Source organism: Diabrotica virgifera, chromosome 4, assembly GCF_917563875.1.
Source record: "Diabrotica virgifera virgifera chromosome 4, PGI_DIABVI_V3a".
In the NCBI taxonomy this organism is placed as follows: domain Eukaryota; kingdom Metazoa; phylum Arthropoda; class Insecta; order Coleoptera; family Chrysomelidae; genus Diabrotica; species Diabrotica virgifera.
In genome coordinates this window covers 96,176,154-96,192,904 of record NC_065446.1, presented here as the reverse complement: position 1 = coordinate 96,192,904, position 16,751 = coordinate 96,176,154, and the positions used below count along the sequence as shown (strand labels likewise).

The 16,751-nt window shown below is 32.9% G+C and overlaps 1 protein-coding gene across 5 annotated transcripts in view; it reads right to left on the bottom strand.

Annotated features, from left to right (window-relative positions):
* Positions 1-16,751, bottom strand: part of LOC114329807 (transmembrane ascorbate-dependent reductase CYB561) — a 561,950-nt gene that overhangs the window by 128,873 nt on the left and 416,326 nt on the right. The gene's annotated exons all lie outside the window — the stretch shown is intronic.

Sequence of the window (16,751 nt, the reverse complement as noted above, 5' to 3'; positions counted from 1 at the left end):
ATTTTGATTTCTGCTGAGCTATCGTTGTCTTCATTTACAAAAGTGCCTAAATATTTGTATTTGCTAACTCGATCGATAATTTCATTGTTTAAATATAGATTTTGGATATTTCGTGTTGATTTCGATATTACCATAAATTTAGTTTTCTTTATGTTCAAAGATAGTCCATATTCTTCGCTGCAGTCTGCTATCTTATTCACCAATGTCTGTAGCTCTTCAAGTGTTTCTGCGATCAGAACGGTGTCGTCGGCAAATCTCAGATTGTTTAATCTAACACCATTTATTTTAATACCTATGGATTTCTCAGAGAGTGTTCTATTCATTTCGTCTTCGGAATAGAGATTAAACAGGGTTGGTGACAGTATACACCCTTGTCTCACACCCGCTTTATTTCAATTTCTTCAGTGGTATTATTCTCTACTCTCACTACTGCTTTCTTTTAGCCTTTCTGTAAGCCTTTTACATATAGTATTGTTGTCATCTTTAAATCCATTCTTTTGAGCGTTTCTGGATTGCTTGTAGTGTTTTTTTGATTACTTTCTCCAATCTTGTGAAATTCTTTATTTATAAATGACAAGGAGTAATTATTGTTTATTAAATCTTTTGTTAACAAGTGTTTTCTTCCTGAAATACATTTTCATTAGAGCAGGTGTTTTATGCTCTACCCTACCATATACAGGGTGTAACAAAAATACAGGTCATAAGTTAAATCACCTATTCTGCAACCAGAAATAGTTCGAATGAACCTAACTTACCGTAGTACAAATATGCACATAAAAAAAAGTTACAGCCCTTTGAAGTTACAAAATGAAAATCGATTTTTTTGAATATATCGAAAACTATTAGAGATTTTTGATTAAAAATTCGAACATGTGGCATTTTTATGGCAGGAATATCTCAAAGAAAAATTATAGTGAAATTTGTGTACCCCATAAAAATTTTATGGGGGTTTTGTCCCCTTAAACCCCCCAAACTTTTGTGTACGTTCCAATTAAATTATTATTGTGATACCATTAGTTAAATTCAATATTTTTAAAACTTTTTTGGCTCTTAGTATTTTTTCGAAAAGGCAGTTTTTACCGAGTTGCGGCTTCTCTTCTAATATGTTTACATAAAGATTTTATGGGGCTTTTGTTCCTTTAAACCCCCCAAATAGTTATGTACGTTCCAATTAAAGTATTACTGCGATACTATTAGTTAAACACAGTGTTTTTAAAACTTTTTTGCTTCTTTGTATTTTTTCGATAAGGCACCTTTTATCGAGATGTAGCTTCTTTTTTAATATGGTTCAAAATATACCTAAAAATGTAAATCATAAATAAATTTTCCTATTACATATTATCAAGTCTCCATAATCGTACTTAGCCATATACAAGTATGTGGTGGATATGACAAATATGCAAAATATTTCGATAAAAACTGACTTTTCGAAAAAGTACTAAGAGGCAAAAAAGTTTTTAAAACATTGTGTTTAACTAATGGTACTGCAATAATAATTAAATTGGAATGTACACAAAAGTTTGGGGGGAGGGTGGTTTAAAGGAACAAAACCCCCATAAACTTTTTATGGGGTGTCTAAACTTCACTACAATTTTTTCTTAAGATATTACTGCCATGAGAATGCCACATGTTCATTTTCAATAAAAAAAATCTCCAATAGTTTTCGATATATTGGACAAAATCGATTTTCATTTTGTAACTTCGAAGGGATGTAACTTTTTTTATGTGCACATTTGTACTAAGGTAAGTTAGGTTCAATCGAACTATTTTTGGACCCAGAATATGTGATCAAATTTATGACCTGTATTTTTGTTACACTCTGTATAATGGTTTGATAATTCCCTTTTTCATGTTTACGTTTTGGTTTAAGTGGTAATTTAAATATCTATTGGTGTGGATTGGTTTTCTGTAAACTTTGGTTGCATGTCTTGTATTTTCTTTTGTGATTTGCACGTCCAGAAAAGGAAGTGAATTGTTGTTTTCTCTTTCCATGGTGAATTGGATTCATTCTTCTTTATTGTTGATGTCCACCAGAAATTTATTCAATGCTTCTGATATAATATATACAAATATCCAAATATATATTTCTATATTAAAAATGTAGAAATGAAAATAGGACGAGGAAAACAAGCCACGAAATCACTCCATGGAGTAATATGGAACAAAACTCCAACCAAAGAAAACAAAAAGGATCTTTCAGAGCATAGTACTGAATATTACCCTATATGGATCGGAAGCATGGCAAATGACTAGAACAATACGAAATAAAATAAGAACAGTTAAATTGGACTTTATGAGAAGATATCTACAAATCACCAGAGAGGATAGAATAATAATAGAGGAAATATGGAACAGAATGAAAGTAGAATGTTTAATTACAAAAAAAGTTGGAAAGCAGAACCCTGCAGGAGTAGGAGATGTACCGGGTGTCCCAATAAGAATGGCTCTCGGCCATATCTCAGGAACCGTTTATAGTAGAGCTTTGAAATAAAAAATTTTATAACAAAAGTTGCCTCAGGAAAAGCCTGGAAATTATTTTCATAATTGTGGGTCCACCGCTAGAGGGCGTAATTGAATATCAAAAATAAAAAAATCTAAATTTTACAAAATTTTCCTAATGAAGGGGCACTGGAAATCCGATTATTGTATTCTTCATCAAATTCTGCGCATATTTGATTTAACAAGTTTAACTCTACCTTTGCAAATAAGAGGTGGGGGTGAGTGGGAACCTTGTTATGAAAAAATGGCTGTAAGTCCGGTTCTGCTAAATCAAATTTTGAAAACTGGGTCTTGTTGAAGACAGATCTTTTTCTTCAATGTAAGCGTGATAATTTTGAACCATCCTAATAAGTAATAAGCCAGCTGGGAGGCGTAATTTTAATGTTTTTCAGAAATCTAGTTTTTTTTGGAAAATATTAAATACAAGTATGCATTTTTAATCATACTTTATAAAATTAGATTAAATTATCAATAGAATAGCGAAAACCGCATGTCGATACCTTTTTTCTATCTCAAGATATCTCGAGAAACGTGTAAATTTTATACATAACTGTTACTATCGCCGGTAAACTAAGTTAATGAAAAGTAGTGTGCTGTGGAAAAAAACAAAATAACATTTTCCAGATGTCAACGTATAAAAATATAATTAATTAAAACAACAATATAAAGAGAAACAATACTATTAAAATTAAATATAACACAGAACAAAAAGAACTACTTAGTGACGACCTAAATATTCAAATTGTTGCCCATCATACACTACTCTAGGATACATTATCCAGAGAATACTAAACGCCATTCAAAGCATATCGAGAGCAGAAATTGAGACTGCTGTTCAATCTACTCTTGAAAGAGTAAATGTTTGCAACGAAAATGATGGGCAAAAATTTGAACGTTTATGTTATCACTAAATATTTGTTTTTATTTCTTTGTAATAGGGCTTTTCAACGCTTCTCATTTGTTTCGAGCCTCTGTCATATGCCGTATAATCCGTGTATAATATTAATATACGAGATATGAACGAGGCTCAAAACAAATGAGAAGCGTTGAAAAGACCTAATATACGTTGACAGCTGGAAAATGTTTCTTTGTTGTTTCCATAGCACACTACTTTTAATGAATTTCATTCACCGGTGACAGTAACAGTTATGTTTTTAAATTTACACGTTTTGTAAGATATCTCGAGATAGAAAAAAGTGTTAACATGCGGTTTTCGCTATTCTGTTGCTAATTTTGTCTAATTTTGTAATATGGTATTAAAAATGCATGTTTGTATTTAATATTTTCCAAGGAACACTAGATTTAAAAAAAAATTAAATAACGCCTTCTAGCTGGCATAGTACTCAGCAAGTTGGTTCGAAATCATAACTTTTACATTGACGAAAAAGATCTGTCTTCAACAAGATCAAGTTTGCAAAATTTGATTAAGCAGAACCGGACTCACAGCCAGTTTTTCATAACAAGGTTCCCACTCACCCCCACGTCTTATTTCCAAAGGTAGACCTAAACTTGTCAAATCAAATATGCGTAGAATTTTATGAAGAATATGACGATCGGATTTTCAGTGCCCCTTCATTAGGAAAATTTTGTAAAATTTAAATTTTTTAATTTTTGATATTCAATTACGCCCTCTAGCGGTGGTCCCACAATTATAAAAATAATTTCTAGGCTTTTCCTGAGGCAACTTTTGTTATAAAATTTTTTATTTCAAAGCTCTACTATAAACGGTTCCTGAGATATGGCCGAGAGCCATTCTTATTGGGACACCCGGTACAAAGAATGACAGAGCACAAATGGCCGAAAAGAATATTAGACTGGGACCGACGGGAAGAAAACAGAGAGGAAATCCTGATATGAGATGGAAAACGTACCTACATAGGAAATGTTATGATAGATGGTCACTACAGAAAAAGTGACTGGGAAGACAAAATGCTATGGAGGACGAAAACAGAGTACTCATACGAGAAAAAAGCCGAAGAAGAAGGTATTATGTATTGTCCATGCTCCTGTACGGTGTAAAAGCTGGACACTAAATAAGAAACTCCTTAAAAAGGTTTGAAATGTAGATCCACAGGCGCGTTCTCGGAGTCTCCTGGAACGATAGAGTCAAAAAAACAGACATTGCTGGAAAGACTGTATATTGTACCTAAAATTATATTTATTATTTTCTTCTTGTTTGAGTACCGTACCCAAATTTTAGGCATGTGTAGCTTCCATGACAATTTGCCGAAATCGCTCTCGATCTTGCGTGGCATGTAACAATTCATCTGCTGATAAGCCAGTCCATTGACGAAGGTTTCGGAGACATGAAAGAATTCGTATTAACTGCAGTATCCAGTATCTGCTTCTCATTATATGCCCCAGATATTCAAGTTTTCTCTTTTTAATAACCTCTCTTTTGACCTATTTTTTTGCACTTTATCTCTAATTGCACCTCGCAATTTTTACAGAATGGATCGATTTGCTTGAACATTTGAGAATAAGTAGTCTAAGGATCAAAATCTATATGATGCTTAAAGACGTTTTTACCATGGGGGTGGTTGCCACCCCATCTCGGGGGAGGAAATTTTTTATTATATTTTGACTGCAAAAGCTGATAAAAACATTCATTCTAAGCAAAAAATGTTCTATATATTTTTTTGATAAAATTAATATTTTTCGATTTATTCGCTATCGAAAGTGTTAGTTCTATAACGAAAAAATCAATGTTTTTCGATAATACTTATTTACGATTCACTAAATTTTTGCCGTAGAAAAAATTTTTTCAAACCAAGTTCTTGGATATTAAATAACCGACAATTTCATATTTAAACATTTTTTCGTATCTCTGATGCTAATCTTTCTATTCTGAAGAAAATGGCATTTTTTACCAAACTAAAAAAATTCGATATCCACTTTTAGCTCCAGTTTTTTAAAAAGCATTCTAAGCTAGTCAAACTTCTAGAAGCTATTAATAATAGATACCTAACTAAAGAAGAATGAATAAGGCCAATGACTAAAAACACCGCTAACTCTCATTATTATGCTTCCAATTGGATCTCTCCTTATTGTTTCAAAAAATATATTGATTTTTTAACCGTAACTTTTTTATTTTTTATCTTAGAAAGTTTGGTAAAAAATAATTTTGTAGGTTTTCACAAGATCTATAAGAATATTAATATTAAATCTTTTTAAAATCCTGACTCGCAAAAAGAGATGACTTTGAAAGGGTTGGTAAAGGTGTTTTTACATGTTATTACAAGTTTTAATTGCCAATAACTCACTCAATTTTTACCGTAAAAAAATTTTTGCAAACCAGGTTCTTGGGAATTAAATAAGCTACAATTTCATATTTAAACATTTTTCGTATCTCTGATGCTAATCTTACTATTTAAAAAAAAGCCATTTTTCTCCAAACTACAAAATTCATTATTAGCTTTTAACTCCATTTTTTTAAAAACTAATTATTCTAAGCCGGTCAAACTTCTAGAACTTATTAATAATACATAAATAAAGAAGACTAAATAAGGTCAATGACTAATTTTAATTAGGGTGGTGATTAGGAGGTTGCTTCCGATCACTTTTTCGCTGAAAAAAAAATAGGGACTGACATTCTTTTCATTATGTCACTTAATTTTTGAGCTAGAGACTTTTTTTATTTCTGAAGATAAATATTTTTAAATACTTTAAATTAGTCTGAATAAGTTATCCTCGAAAAATGCATAGGTTTCCGTTTTTTGACTTTGAAACTACAATGTTTAGCATTTGACGAAGAATGGCTAACATATAATAAAGTATATCTCAATTACTGTTGGTCTTAAAGAAAATTAAAAAAAAAACGGGTTTGTTTATTTTTTTAAAAGGTACATTTTTGTTAAGTAAAGTTGTTTTGATAAACGAAAACTTTTGGAGTAATTAGCAGAAAACTTATTAAAAACATTGGTTTTTTCGATATAAAACTAACACTTTCGATAGCGAATAAATCGAAAACTATTAATTTTATCAAAAAAATTATAGAACATTTTTTGCTTACAATAAATGTTCTTACCAACTTTTGCGGCCAAAATATAATACAAAATTTCCACCCCCGAGATGGAGTGGCAACCACCCCCATGGTAAAAGCGCCTTTCGGCATCATATAGATTTTGATCCTTGGACTATCCATTACTTATTCTCAAATTATCAAGCAAATCGATCCATTCTGTAAAAATTGCGAGGTTTTCTCCTATTTTAAGCTTCATTACTTGGACTATAAGTTTAGTTGAGAATTGCTCAGCCTCGATTTAAGTTTCACAAATGCTCCTCTTGCAATTTCTATCCGGGTTTTAATTTTTTTTTTCATCAGGATTTAGTGTCTCGTTTATCCAACATCCTAGTCCTAGGTATTTAAAATGGTTAACTTTTGTAATCAGAATCAGTTCATTGTTGACAATTAGTTGCATAGGTCCGACGACGTCTTGTTTACTAACCACAAGTAACTTTGTATGTGACGTATTTAGGCCAAGTCCGTTATTGAAGCATTTTCTAGTGATTCAATCTATGTATAAGGAATTGAAGATCATTGATACTTTCAGCCATGATGGCTGTGTCATCTGCATATCTAATGTTGTTAATAGTTTCTTCCCCAATTCGAAATCCACATTGCCTTTTCAAGGCTTCGTTAAATATTGGGGAAATACGTCAAACAAAGTTGGGGATAACACACAGCCCTGTCTGACACCTCTTTGAATGCAAATTTTGTCTGTTCTTTTGCCGGCTACCTTATTATAGAGTAGAGAAAATTTGAGTTTCTTGACCACGTCTCTAGAAGAGAGGTTCCCAACCAGTGTGCCACGTGTGAAGTCCCTGTAGGTGCGCCGCGAAATTTTATTATACACTATCATTATAGAGATTATATACCCAAGTGTGCCGTGGCTGAACCAGTTTTTAAGTTAGTGTGCCTCAAGCTAAAAAAGGTTGGAAACCGCTGCTCTAGAGGCATAAGAAATGAGTTCTTTTCTTACAGCTTATAATACAAGGAAAGATCGTTGGCCGAAGAGGCATGGGAAGATTTTCTTGGCTGCGAAACATTTGTGAATGGTTCGAAAAGACATCCGTCGAATTATTCCATCCATCAGTTTCTAAAGTAGAAACAGTTATTTAGATCAGCAACCAGCATAGCATGTGCTGAATTCAAGAAGAAGTTGCTTTTTACGATCTACTTATATTTTTGTTCATTCTAGCCATGCTGCGGCCATTTTCACTAAAGGTCTCGATTCCAATGACGAGTTAATATTTAATAAGTTGCTCTCTTTTAACATTTCAGCAGTGATTTCATCCGACCTTGTAAACTACGTTTCAATTTGAAAGAATTTTTGAAAAAATAAATATCAAATAAATAAATTGCAACACAAACATTTCAAAACAATTCGGTAACAAATAAGTATGTTATTTTAAGAAGTTATCTATTAAGTCGTTACGCATCATAGACAATGTTGTTGCATTTTTTTATTTCCTTGAAAATAAATGAAGAGTCGTGCCAACACATTCCTCCACAAGAAAAGGTCAAGAGCACAGTTTAACAACGCAAAGAATTTTAATTTAACATTTTTCATTTGATTGTCTGCATTTTTAATTTTATTCTAATACTCCGTGAAGAATAAAAATAGACGAAATAAATAATTTTTATTCTGCATAATATACTCTTTGCAGCATTAGACTAATAGCCACTACTTATGTAGCTATAGACACTATGGAAATTGGAAATACATGGACACTATGCACCACGGGCATTTCCAAGCAAAGTGGATAAAGCTGTATTAGCCCAGGGTCAACTCCGAATTACATGAAAATTTGGCTTTAGGTTCTACTTAACCTCTACTTCAAAGTTGAACTTGTTATGCTTTTACTTGAGTGGTGACAGTCATTCCTTCTCGGGGGTGAAAAACGCTAGTTTAAAATAAGTCCGGAAATGGATAAATTGACTAATTTTAAGCAACTTTTGTTCTATATAGTTTTTAAGTAAGTCAATACTTTTTGAGTTATTTGCGATTGAAAATGTTTATTTTTCGACAAAAAACCACGTTTTCAGACGGTTTTTCGCAAATAACTCAAAAACAAAGTATTTTATCGAAAAAAATATTCTTAGCAAAAATGTAGCATAAAAAAACAAAAAAATTTTTTTTTCGTGAAGTCTATAGACTTCTAGTCTATTATTCGTCCAAATCGAATATTTCAACGTGAAATAACCAAAAAATAAAGCACTTTTCCGGAAAAACCCATTAAAACTTTTTAAACTGTTTAAAAAAGTTTTATTTTTATTTTTTATAAAAGTTGGTTCCCTTTTTTTGGTAAAAAATCGTGAAAATCTCCCCCTGTTCAACACAAATGAAATTAATCGTTACCGCTTTACAAAATGTTTACTTTACTTATATATTTTTTTATGATCAGTAAGTTTCACCGGTTTAAAGTGCTTATTTTTGAAAGAGTTATAGTTGAAAAGGCTTCAACGAGTCACTAATCATGAGTGTATGCAAACTTTGAACAGCCATATCTTGACCAATTTTTGTGTTACAGAAAAACAAAATAAAACTATTATATTTATCATTGCAAAACCTACATTTTTTTACTGTTTAAAATTACACTAATACTTTTTAAGTTATTTTTTGAAAAAAGTGCATTTTTCCAAAATTTTTAGAAATTTTTTTTACTAGATAACCAATTTTTTTCAAAAATAAGCACTTCGAACCGGTCAAACTTACAGATCGTATCAAAAATATAGGTACATAATATAAAGTAAATGGTAAAGCGGTAACGATTAATTTTATTTAGGGTGCTAAATAGGGGAATATTTTCACGATATTTTTTACCAAGAAAAGGGGCCAACTTTATTTTGAGCGTAACTCGTTTAGTTTGGACGCTAGAAACTTTTTCAAACATAAAAAAGGAAGCTTTTTTAAACACTTTAAAAAATGTAATACCATTTAAAACACTTTAAGTTGTTCCCTAAAATTGCTTAATTTTTGGTTATTTCACGTTGAAATATTCGATTTGGGGTTTGACGAATAAGCATTTTTATGAGCTACAGCTTTGCTTTTACTGGATTTATAGACTTCATTAAGAGAAAAGGAACATTTTGACGCCTGTCAAAATATGTATTTTAAATGTAATCATTTTTTTCGAATCCTGAGAAAACTAATAAGTATTTTTGAAAAATTTAAACGCAGAATGAAAGATTACTTTATTGCCGAGTGCCGAAAGTCCCTTAGAATGAATAAAAGGTTTCTTTTGAATGAGATATTTGAAATTAAAAATCACACTAAATTTTCTCTTAGTTTTTCACCGCTGTAACTTATTAAAATAAACATTATAGAGGTTTTCGGGGATTTCAGCCCTCGGTAATAACATAATCTTTCATTCTGCGTTTAAATTTTTCAAAAATACTTACTAGTTTTCCCAGGATTCGAAAAAAATGAATCCCATTTAAATAGCAATGAAAGCGAAAGTTCGTACCCATCCCCTTAATACACCATTTTTTTTTTGTTTTTTTATAGGCTATATTTTGGCTAAACATATTTTTTTCGATAAAATATTTACTTTGTGAGTTATTTGCGAAAAGCAGCCTGAAAACGTGTTTTTTGTCGAAAAGTATTGGTTTTCATAAAAATACTCTATAGAACGAAAGTTACCTACTTAGAATTATTCAATTTATCAATTTCCATTTATTTTAAAGCAACCAACGGCACAAGTTCAACTTTGAAGTGGAGGGTAAATAAAACCTAAATCCAAATATTCATGCAATTCGGAGTTGACCCTGAAAATTACACGGTATCGCCGTATTTCCCGTTCATTTACTGGGCCAAAGAAAATTTATGTGCGAAAAGATTGAGTTTTCCACATGTCACAGTATCAAAAATTAAACTAATCAATTTTATAAAGTCGCGCGCGTATTAAAATCACTGTGAATTCCTGAAAGAATTTAAAACTGAATATGGCGACGTGGTTTTTAATACCGAAGCATTGATTAAAAACTACCCAGGTAGTTGTGTATGTAGTTAGAGTGAGGTATCTATGTGTAGGTAGTTATTAATTAATGAGCGAAGCAGGGCCGTAACTACGATGTTAGGGGCCCGGGGCAAAGGTGATCTGGGGGCCCCCTGCCGGGGGTCTGGGTTTACCCCCTAGCGGAAGGCGGGGTCCGGAAAAATGTTTGATATTTAACCCCCTGAAAACGCATTTTAATGGATTCTATGACTAAAGTTTCTTGAACCTACATTTTACTATTTTAGTTGACCAACACAAAAAGAAATTGAAATCACCTTATTTTTTATTCGCTTTGAAAAAGTTAAAAGAAAAACAACAAAATGAACAGATAGTAAAACAAAATGAGATAATATAATGAAACAATAAAAAGAAAATTTCTTGAAACTTCAAAAACCGAATGGAAAAATATGAAGATATAAAGGTTTATTTAGAGAAAATGTAGGAATAGGTAAATCAGATTGCTGAAGAGATACAGAAAATTGAAAAGGTGGAAGAAAAATTCAAGAATGCGGTAAAATTCGATATGGCAAAAGTGGAAGAAAATTGACGGAGATAGGAATATGTCAAAAATGAGGAGACCGCCGAGAAGTAATAATTGTATACAGCTCTAATGAGAGCAGAATCCCATTTGACGAGGATATTAGAAAACGATATCCGGTACCTTCAGCAGTGACACTCTCGAAGGCGAATACCGTCACTGCTGTTAGATTTATTATGCTGTGATACTGGTAGTGCTGATTTCAATGTGCTCATTCCATCTTACCCTTACGGTACCATGTGGTTCCGTTCACGTACCAAGATGTGGTCTGGGGTAAATTGGTTAAGACAAAGTAGCTGGGACCGGGGGCCGCTATTCCGGTTGCATTTTAGTTTTTATTTCAATAAAAATAACTAATTTCCTTAGTAACAATTTATATCTTTACGAAAGGTCTCGGGGGCCCCAGCTTAGCCCGGGCCCCTCTTCCAATGGCATTTTAGGTTTTATTACGCCTAAATAACTAATTTCCTAAGTATTAATTTAAATTTTTATGTTAAGTTCTCGGGAGCCACTGTTTAGCTCAAGCCTCAGGGGCCCCTTCTAAGGGTTCTGTTCCAATTGCATTTTGGTCGAAAATACTAATTTCTCCAGTAAAAAATTAAAACTTTATGTTCTATTCTAGGGTGCCCCTGTAAGGTCTTTTTAAAATTGTGTCATTGGAAAATATTTCGTTGGGATCGGCTTTTAAAACACATATTTTTATTTTCCTTGTTAAATTTTATGCACGGTCAAAAAAGGGGCACCTGTGGGGCCCCCCTTGGCGAGGGGCCCGGGGCACTGCCCCGGTTGCCCCAATGGTAGTTACGGCCCTGGAGCGAAGTACGTTGGCTTAGTAGAGACGCAATGTACAACCACAGATTGTAGTGTCAAGAAAAAAGGAAGAGAATAAAAACATGTGAAAATATGTGAAATAATCAGAAAAAGCGAAATACATAAATATGAAACATAAATATGTTTCAATTATGTGATACACTTCTTTGTAGTAATGAACAATATTCTTTCCAGTGTCACAAAAAGCAATAGTCTTCAGCAAAAACAAACTCTCTAGGCAACAAATCTCTCGAGATCAACAAAATGTCGACAATTTAAACAAGTTTAAAAACTAGTTTGGTCGTTAAAAAAAGATTCCGGTTACGGTAAAAAAGGATGCAGTATATTAACTCATTAACAATGCTCGACGAGCCTCTAATGGCTCAGTTCAGTATACTTAGTGGTAGTACCGCTAGCCCGAGAACTACTTTGGTTGACGTGACCTACTCATGGTGGTTCCAAGCGCGGTCAAGCCAGCGCTGACCAACCTCACCTTTAAATTTGGAATTACAGTTTTTATCGAGGATTCATAGATTCTTAGTGAGAACTACATTTCCTAAATGTAGTGGACGAATTGCGTAGGAATTAGTTGTACGAGTAGATGTTAAAACAATGTTGATAAAATTTAAACAAATTTTGTCAAAACTCTTTTTATTATTTGACGATTCTTTAGCGAAAAGTTTTCTGTTTTAAACGTTTAAGCAACTCAATGTAATAATAACAATATATTAGAATAGGGTATAGTATTTATTAGTAACAATACACAAAAACATGTATTTAAAACATTATTAATATAATTATGGAAGTTTGACAAATTCTAGACGAATGGAGAAACACCAGAAACAGTTTATTAGTACCTGTTTACAAAAACGGAAGATATACAACAACGCACAAACTACAGGGGCATAAAACTACTTAGTCTCACCATGAAAATATGGGAAAGAGTAATAATTGATAGACGGATAAGTGAAGAAACCGAAATATCCGATATCTAATCAATTTATTATTATTATTATTATTATTATTACATAGAAATAAGGGCTGGGGTCATGGAGACCCATAAGCCCATTTACAAGAAAAATGAAATAGTACCTACATTACAAAAATTAGCTTCGCAAATAAACTATAGACTAATAGATTGTGCACAACACTGATCAGTTTACAAACAAATAACTGTCTAGTTGGTTTTTGAAAACATTAATAGATGGAGAATTTATAATTTCCGTTGGGAGACTGTTCCATATATTAAAAATGCGATTACACAGAAAATGTTGGCGCTTTATCGACGAAAAGGGTTCCTTCTTCACTTTCAAACTATGTCCACGTAGTCTGCTGTGATCGTCTAAAATAAACAAGTGTTGCAAATCTCCATATCCATACTTTAAAATTCGGAAGGTGATAATTAAGTCACCACGGAGTCGACGGGCTTCAAAAGTTGATAACCCTGCTAAAGAAAGTCTTTGTTGGTAATCTGGCCTTCTTCGTTTGAAACATAGTCTGGAAAATTTGGCTCAATTTAGGGCAGATCAACCACAGATGCAATTTTCATTATAACACAGTTGATGGAAAAATACAGAAATAAAGAAACAAACGCTCATATGGTATTCATTGATCTTGAGAAAGCATATGGTAGAGTTTCTCAAGAGATTCTGTGGTGGGCACTCAATAAGAAAGAAGTCCCTAGTAAATACTGTGACGAATTACCGACAGCAAATATCAGGTTCCGTCTCGACAGCTCGTTACGTATGGAGACATCTGGAAGGATGACTCATCAGACGAGCGAGGAAAATATTTCTCGAGAAACATCGCCTACGCATTACTAAAGTTGGGCGGTTCCGTTTTTCTGGAACGTTCAAGAACATGGCTTGTATTTTTGTATTCAATATAAATAAGGATGGAATTTTTAGGAGTAGTTAGTCTGTAAAATAAATTCGTCTGTAACTTGTATAAATAAATTCGTATAAATGAACCGAGAGTATTATTTTAACCGTGAGCACGCTGCAATATGTAAATATTGTGAGAGATATGTATGATGAGGGAGCAACAACTAGTGTTCAGACAGGTGTGAGAGAGACTGATAAATGCCATGTGATAGAAGGATTGCACCAAGGCTCTGTGCATAGTCCTTATTTATGCTCATTTGTTTTGGATCAGATAACAACGAAACTACAGGGTAACATTCCTTGGTGCTTAATGTATGTTTATGACGTGGTGTTAGTGGGAAATAGGTGACTTAGAGCAAAAACTGGAACAGTAGAGACAAGGCCTTGAGGAAAAAGGTTTAAAACTAAGTAGTACAAAGACAGAGTATTTGGAATGTTCGTTTAAAGATGAAGTTACTACAAATAAAATGATATCTTTGGATGGTGAAATCATTGTGAAAAGTAATATGTAGTATTAAATACCTAGGATCGATATTACAGAGTAATGGGGAAATCGATGGAGATTCATGCAGTAGAATTAAAGTTGGATGGATGAAGTGGAAGGAAGCGAGTAGTGTGACACAAAAATTCAAATGAAGCTAAAGGGAAAGTTCTATAAACATCCATAAGGCCGACAATGATGTACGGAACTGAATGTTGGGAAGTTAAAAAGAAACAAGAACAACGAATGCATGTGGCGGAAATGAGAATGCTTAGATGGATGAGAGGAGTAACAAGGAGGGATAAGATTAGGAATTAGTATATTAGGGGAAGTCTAGGAGAGCATAGGTTAAGATCATTTCGGTCATGTTCAACGTCGGGAAGTCTTTCACCCACTATGAAGAATTGTCGGTAAAGGTGATTAATATTGATATGATACAAGATAGAAACTTATAGAGAAATGAAGCCGACCACGCATAGAGACAAAGGTAAAGAATGATGATGATTACACAAAAACATGCATTTAAGTCAGCAATAAGTAAGTAAACATTAAAAATTATCTAAAATTAAAATTTTTTCAGTGTAAACCTAATTTGATATAAAAAAATCTTTTGCGTTCTAAGTTGCTAGACCTGGATCCCGCGTACCAACAAAAAGTTGATTAATAGCAAGCTGAAAATTTGTTAATAGCGTAACGGCGTCTAGTCGGACAAACTTTGATGTACGGGAACACTGGAACAAGAGAAATTTTAATTGTGGAACAGTTTAAAAAATTGGAATGCCAGATTACGAAAACGTTCCATGTATTTTGTCGGACAGAACTTACAGTTTTTTTGTTACCATTTCAACTACATATCATGCAAAAATCAGACTACTATTATTAACCAACATGATTTCTGTCATTTGACATGTTCTTCGTGTTTCACTCATTAAAATGCCCAGTTGGTGATAAACACCAGTCTGATTTTTGCATGATAGTTTGTTGAAATGGTAACAAAAAAATTGGAAGTTCTGTCCGACAAAATACATGGAACGTTTTCGTAGTCCGACGTTCCAAATTTTTAACCTGTTCCACAATTAAAACTTCCCCTGTTCCAGTGTTCCCATACATTAAAGTTTGTCCGACTAGACACTGTTTAGCTATTAACAAATTTTCAGCTTGCTATTATTCAACCTTTTTTGGTACGCGGGATCCAGGTCTATGCGATTTCTAAGTGGAAATCGAAACGTCAAACATCAGTTGTTATTAAAAATGTAATTTTCATTACTCCAATAATTGTCGCTTAATCCCATATAAAAATAATACCTAAATATGCAATTCTTGTTATTTCTTCCTGTTTCATCTATGTTTATTTTTAATTGATATTAGTTATTTTTTATTTTCTTAATCTCCCGATCTATTAATAACTTGTCTTCACCTCTCTTTTTTTTTCGACATCAACTTGTAGATGCTAAAAGTTTTGAATAAAAAAACAGAACAAACCTCTTGAACTATACCTACTGCATAATAAAATTGTTTTCTAAATCGAGAAACTACAGACACAGGTACTCCAGCACGTGCAAAAACGTGTCTCACGTTTTGTTTTCTAACCACGTTTACATCTCATCTGTCACTTTTCCCAGTTTATAATAAATAAGTTTGAACAGCAATTATACCGGAACAGCGTGTTTCGTGACTTCATAAATTTGAATTTATGACTACTTCACCAAATTAATAAACTTTGAAGAACACAAGAAAAGTTTGTAGTTTGATTTCTGCAGCGAATTATTCTTTATAAACGGCAAAAAATGTTTTCTTTTTATTTAAGAAAAGAAGCTCACATTCTGAGATTAGTTAACGTATAAGGATTTTAAAATGAAAACACGTATATAGGTAATGATCAATCAACATATTTTAAAGACCTAAGCTTGGATGACATTTTTCCTACACCCCTTCTTACCCACAGCTTTGGTTTCACATTCTTTTACATTAACTTTTTTTTAGATCTTCTAAGGAGTCGATCATTTTTTTCCTCAAGACTTTCCTTCCGTCTTTTCCCTCCTGGACATCTCTTCAATGTGTTCTTGAAGAATGACGCACGAAACTCGGCAGTAGAAAGAATTGCTGCTCATCTTGAAATTAAAAATTTTATAGCAAAACATGTACTAGACTAGACAAATAATAGCTATTATTATATTTTTTTGTAATAGTAGCCTCTAATACAAATGATGATACCATGTCCACTACTAACACATACAACTCTCGTGCACAGTGTAAACACAATAAAGTTTCTCACGAAACGTATTGCAGAAAAGCGTAGATAACGCTTGTTTTTTAGTGTGAACAACGTTCGTTATTCACTAGTAATGTAAACCTGCCTTTAAGTTGGCGGTACAGTTGTGTAGTAAGTCACATCCAAATGTGATAAATACCATCCATCGCACCTGTCAAACAAATCACCCGACGATAGTAAATATTCGTCTCTAGATTGGTCATCGTGGGTGTCATGATGATGCTTTTTGTTACCCTGTAGTATTTACTGGTTTTTATGTATACCTCG